At 36.1% G+C, this 6,000-nt stretch overlaps 1 protein-coding gene across 1 annotated transcript in view; it reads right to left on the reverse strand.

The window, feature by feature from the left end:
- LOC136030536 (beta-arrestin-1-like) overlaps nt 1-3,978 on the reverse strand; it is an 81,819-nt gene extending 77,841 nt beyond the window's left edge. Inside the window, exon 1 of the mRNA XM_065709580.1 lies at nt 3,929-3,978. The gene's annotated coding sequence lies outside the window, so the exon portion shown is untranslated. The remainder of the gene's footprint in view (nt 1-3,928) is intronic.
- Nucleotides 3,979-6,000: the final 2,022 nt, after the last annotated feature.

Below are 6,000 nucleotides of genomic sequence, written 5' to 3' on the forward strand. Positions count from 1 at the left end.
TGCTAAGGGACGAGTTGTCAATTGATAATCAATGGGAAAAAATCGTCGAGTCCCTGAAAGAAGTGGCACAAGAAGTTGTGGGATATAGCAGGAAGAAGAAAGAGCAGTGGATATCTGAAAGTACCTGGGATATCATTGATCAAAGGGCAGAAGCCAAAATTCTCGTAGATAGACATGAGCATAATAGGACATGCACTAGAGAATATCTTGATGATTTAAAAGCGCAGTATAAGCGTCTCAATAAACAAGTCAAAACACGGACAAGGAATGATAAGAGGGTGTTCCTCGAAACTATGGCTGATCAGGCTGAAGTAGCCGCCAGGCGAGGAGATAGTCGTACTGTGTACGCTATAACGAAGGAGCTTGTGGGTATTTCGAAGGCTTCTTCAACTCAAGTTGAAAACAAAGAAGGCATCTTATTAACCCAGACGGATGACATAAACCGACGTTGGATGGAACATTTCACCGAGGTATTAAATCAGGTGCCTCCCACGACCTTTTTAAATATCCCTGAAGAAACACTGTTTGATCTTGGAATATATTCCGGACCTCTCTTGCTGAGTGAAGTAAAAGATGCTCTAATGACTTTGAAAAACGGAAAGGCAGCCGGTAACGATGGCATACCCCCAGAACTGTTGAAATGTGGTAGAAACGCCCTAGCAGTGCCCATGTTTGAACTTTTGTCACATATTTGGGAAGATGAAAAAGTCCCGAGTGAATGGTCAAAGGCAGTAATTATAAAACTCTTCAAAAAAGGACAAAAGACTAAATGTGACAATTGGAGAGGCATCGCTTTGCAATCAGTAGGCAGCAAGGTTTTGTGCCAAATTATTCTCAATAGAATTCAAAGTAAAGTGGAGAAAGTTCTGAGAGATGAACAACATGGATTCCGCCAAAACAGATCGTGTTGTGACCTAATATTTAGCCTGAGAATCCTGATCAAAGAATCTAACGAATGGCAGGTTCAATTGCTCGTAGTATTTATTGACTTTCTCAAGGCCTTCGACTCGATACACCGCGAGACCATGTGGAAAATCTTAATACATTACGGGATCCCGATTAAAATTGTAAATATAATTAAAGCGCTTTACCTCGATATTAAGTGTGCAGTACAAACCGAGGGTGGCCTAACGGACTGGTTTACCGTTCAGTCGGGTGTAAGGCAGGGCTGCATTCTATCGCCACTGTTATTTGCCATAGTCATAGATTTTGTGCTTCGTGGATGTAGCTTCAGTGAGGGTCTACAATTAAACCCACTAAGAACCCTCCATGATGGTGTTTTTGCGGACGATATTGCACTCTTCGCTCACGAATCAGAAGATATACAACACAATATAAATGAACTTGAGCGTGTGGCAAATGCTGTTGGACTCTCCATAAACGCTAACAAGACTAAATCAATGTCAAATGCAGTCATTCCTGACTTAGCTGAGGGACTTTTGGTCAACAATGAGGAAATTGAAGTAGTGAGAGAGTTCAAATATCTAGGCAGCATTCTTACGTAAGATGCCAATCCTGAAAGAGAAATTTTGTGCCAAATAGCATTGGCTGGCTCTGCCTTCAATTGTCTCAGAAATGTTTGGAGAAATAGTAAATATTCCCAGAAGCTAAAACTCAGAATTTATAATAGCAATGTCCTCTCCGTCCTTACATATGGTTGTGAAACTTGGAGTATCACTGCGCAACTAGGAAAACGACTATGGGCATTCGATAATAACTGCTTAAGATATATTTTGAATATACATTGGACTGAGAGAATAAGAAATGATGAGATTTATACCATAACAAATCATACCCCCATCCTTGATACCATTAGAAAGCGACGATGGATGTATTGGGGGCACATGGTGCAAATAGGTGATGGAAGGCTACCTCATGACATATGGTGTTGGATACCCCCCAGCCTCCGCAAGTCAGGGAGACCCAAAATGACAGTTGGCAGGATGTTAGAGAAGGAGGCAAAGCTGGCGAGGTCTTCGATGGAGGAGCTTTGGTCGAGGGCTCAGGACAGGTCGTCGTGGCAAACCACTGTTGCTGCCTTATGCGCCCTCAGGCGTGGGAGGACCTAAGTCTAAGTAAGTAAGTATCTCTATGCTATATTTTTCATGAATTTTGGGATATTTGATGGAGGCTGTAAAATTTTGTTCCTTTATTGGGCTTTGAATAAATCATTTTTATCTTGGACTGTGGTCTCAAAGAAAGCCTAGACTTAATTAGAAGCAAATACAGTAAACTGAAAACTGTGTTGTGACTACTCTGCTTTATAAAGGTTAAACTTGGTGAACTGAATATTTCAAATATATGTCATCCACTTTGCTCTAAATTAAATCCTACCTGCAACTTTCTGTTTCTTTCTCTTGTTAAGTTTAGGTCATGGGCCTAAGTATGAGCCTGATTTGGTTATTAAACAAGTTTCTGAAAATCATATTGCCCTAACAACAAAATGTTCTGTGTTCACAAATTAATGCCCAAGAAAATATTTTTAATTATCATGAAAAATTGGCATTTTTTATATAGATTATACCTTTGATCTGATACAAGTTTAACCTATTCATGAGCAAATACTATAAAATTATGCAAATAAATAAAAAAACAAATTCCATAAAAATGAAGACATGAAACCTTTACAATTTTCTATGAATAAGCTGAAATCAGTCAAGTATAAAATAAAACAAAATCCAGGACAAAACGAAAGTCTTTCTGCTATGGTAATTCACAAATGGCACTAATTCACAAAACTGTAAATGGGAGGGGGAAGGGAATGTATTTTGAAAATCTGAGAAGGGGGGTTCCTTGATGGATGTACCAAAATATAGATATTGCAATGAAAATTCCCAAAAAATTTGGCCAAATCTAGGGGAACTCCCTCTCATTTGATGCAGATCCATTATTAAAAAATAATGTAGTAAGCTCAAATACTTTTAAAGATAGCTTAGTGAAAAGGCCATCATTTGGAAATTCTAACTAGCCTAGTCTAAAATTCTAACCTTAATAGTTCAACTGAATGTAAGAAAAAGATAGGCCTAAGCCAAAAAGTTTCAATAATCAACACTACTGTATGCTATCTCAGACACTAATGCACTGAAATTAATATAGAAACAGGATATTTAAACCAAATCTAGGTTAATGCCCACAGATTTATTGCAAAATTAATACCTTTCCAAAATGAATTTGGCATTAAGTTATTTATGCAGCATTCTGCTTTTCTTTTTGTGAACAATGTAGGTCAATTTTATACAGTGGGTTAAATTTAAGATATAGGTTAGGCTAGCTTAATCAATCAGGAAACAATGCAGAAAAAATAATTGTGGTAAAATTCTAGTTTAGATACTTTTTGCTATCTTGGCAAGAGGTTACGTTATTCAAACTATACCCAAGACAAACAAGTTTAAACATGCAACTAGCCTAGAATATCCTATTCATACACCCCTAGAGTGTATCTAAATTTTTTTTATTTCAAGATCAGTTCCAATATATTCTAAGAGTTTCCTCTATGGTTGGTGGCCTTAGCTACAATATTTACAAGGACTTATGCACAGGAAGTTATTCTAAATTCAGACTAAATGAGTCTAAAACAAATGTTATCAAAATCTTGGTCGTAATATTTTTTTCTATCTGAATAAGACCTAAGTTACTTCAAAAGCCGTTCCTGGTGAATGTAAAATTCAAGTAACTTCTCTAGTTACTTTAAAGTTACTTGATTTTTCACCTGGAACACCCTCATTATTGTAGTGATGATAATGATGTTAAGTTACTTAACTAAAGATACTCATTAACTATCTTTAGCAAAAGTTACTGAAAAAGTTACTTTGAAGTAACTTTTCTGTCGTTCCAGCTGCTAAATAGCCTCAGCTGGAACGGAAAAAGTTACTTTTAGTAACTTTTCCGTAACTTTTAGTTACTTTTTGTCTCAGCTGGAACACGCTACTTTGTATTCCATTTGCCTGCAAAAATGGGCATATACACTAATCTGCTTCTTTTTCAAGAAACAACGCGCCTACTAGCGCCAACTAATAATCAAAATTAGGTACCTGGCCTTAGATGCCGCAAAATCAGCCATCACAGTCTACTATTTGGAGATATTTTTATGTAAGGTTAATATACAATAAGCAGATTAAGTTTAATTTGCAAAATAAGTGTTGTGAAGGTGTTTGATTTGAGGTTTTCTTTTCAATTTTAATGAACAATTATTGTTAGTTAATATTGCAAGAGAATTCCTTTAACGAATTGAGTCAGTGTGGGAGAATTTCCATCGTAATATCCAAAACCTGATAACGTAGTACAGCCGAATGACTAGTTTTTAACGTTCATAAGAGAGATCTGAGCTGCGTTCAATTTAACAAAATATAGTTAACTAACAAGTATATTTTTTGGATTTTAGGAGTTTATTTACCAGAAACTAAATTGAGAAAATTCACAAGGCTTTTGCGAATAGAATCGAAAGTTTGGCAGAGAATGCCAGAGAAGCTAAGAGCCTTAGGACTCATAATAGTTCTTGTTATTTAGTATATTTGTAGCTCGTCGTACCAGGCATTTGTTGTTTTTGTTTTTGTTTTTTTAACTTTCCAGGAACAGTTTAATATGAAGCAAAATCTGAAATTTAACATTGTTGAAGATGGATGGAATAATTTCTGAAATATAGTCTGTGAAGTAGCAGATGGTTAAAAAGGAAAGTTAGAAACATGGCTACGAAGACGAATGACAATGTTTTAATTCTAAAAGACAGAGGTGAAGCTTGTACAAAAATTATTTGAGTGATAGACCTTATGAACAAAAGAGGAATATAAGGAAATAGAGAATTCATTAAGATATGAACTAAGAACAAAATGAAACAAATACTAAAAAACAAGAAGAAATATGTTCAATATAATGCATTTCGAACCTTCCTCCCCCCCCAAAAAAAAGGATATAGGATTATGTAATGAAATAAAAAAATTCCAACCATAAATTTATAACCAAGCCAAAAGAAATGTTAAACAAACTTAACACCCCTCACAACAAACATTTCTAACCCAGGATAGGGTCACATATCACCTCCCCCCCCCCCCGACTTAAAAAACATAAAGACACTAAAAAGTTTCCTAAAATTCTTAGAAAATACCAAACGAGTAACATTCTTGAGGCGACTCAAGTAGGCTATTCTAAACGATAAGACGTGCAGTTATTGGATTAAAGTCAGATGTCACCAATTGAGTGAATACAATATTAATATTGAATTGCGAAGATGATGCTTAGACATATCAGCGATGAAAGAAGGAGTAGTTTGAAGGGCTATGGGAACATCACCATGAATTTGATGAAAAGTGAATGACGCGCAAGAAAGAATATTGAGTGACCGCAAATCAAGTAATGGGCTAGTTGGGTTAGTTGTAGAACAATTTGTTTCCTGTATAAGCTTTCTTGCCTCACCATATAACTTTGGTAGTGGTTTTAAAAAAGAAGAAAAAGTTGACATCCATATATTAGAGCAATAAGAGACGTAGGACTGAACTAAGCAATGGAACAGAATTTTAAAAACTGATCCAGGAAAATTGTGATTTAGCTTCCTAAAAATTCCAAGATTCCTTGAGATATTCATATTAATTAGTCCAATATGATGCTTAAACGAAAGGTTTCCATCAAGAAGAATACCGAGAAATCGGACATACCGATCCTTAGGTCTACTGACAGAGCCCCTTGAAAGCTGAATATCAGCTAACTCAGGGCCCGCCAGAGAAATACGGAAAAAAAAAAAAAAACTTGGCTTGGCAAAATTTAGGGCAAGGCAATTATCAGAGAACCAAAGAACGACTCTCTCAACAAGATCCGCTAATTGGGGAAGCGTCTCAGACGATGTTTCTGATATAATACCAATAATACTGTCATCAGCGATAGCGACAAGAGCCACCTCATCCTGCAAAAGTAATAGATTTTTTTTTCATTGAAATATTCAGGATGATATAGGCGACAGCTGAGTACTGTAGGCTCATACTTTTTAAGCCCAACTATAAGGTAATTAAC

Source organism: Artemia franciscana, chromosome 8 (assembly GCF_032884065.1).
Source record: "Artemia franciscana chromosome 8, ASM3288406v1, whole genome shotgun sequence".
In the NCBI taxonomy this organism is placed as follows: Eukaryota; Metazoa; Arthropoda; class Branchiopoda; order Anostraca; family Artemiidae; genus Artemia; species Artemia franciscana.